Consider the following 337-nt stretch of genomic DNA (forward strand, 5'->3'; position numbering starts at 1 on the left):
AGATTTCCAGGAATTCATTCTGCCGAATAAAAAAACTTACAATTTCAGAAAGGAAAATCGACACCAGCTGGCAACGTTCCCTGCGTAAAAAAATATCAGAGAATTTACGGTCACTAACAGCACTGCTCCTAGCAGCAGCGGCTGTAGAAACAACAGGACAACAAGCGGCAGCGGCAGCAACCAACGCGCTGGACCAATCTGCTTGGAGCGGTTACTGCCGGCTAAGTGAGGACATCAACAAAATCGAAGGCAACGGCCGCGCCAGACTGGCAGACATAAACAGCCTGAGAAAAAAAATTCCGAGGCCGCGCTACGGCTGCAACTTTTCGCGTTACTA

Source organism: Trypanosoma equiperdum, assembly GCF_001457755.1.
Source record: "Trypanosoma equiperdum strain OVI genome assembly, contig: ctg_1683, whole genome shotgun sequence".
In the NCBI taxonomy this organism is placed as follows: Eukaryota; Euglenozoa; class Kinetoplastea; order Trypanosomatida; family Trypanosomatidae; genus Trypanosoma; species Trypanosoma equiperdum.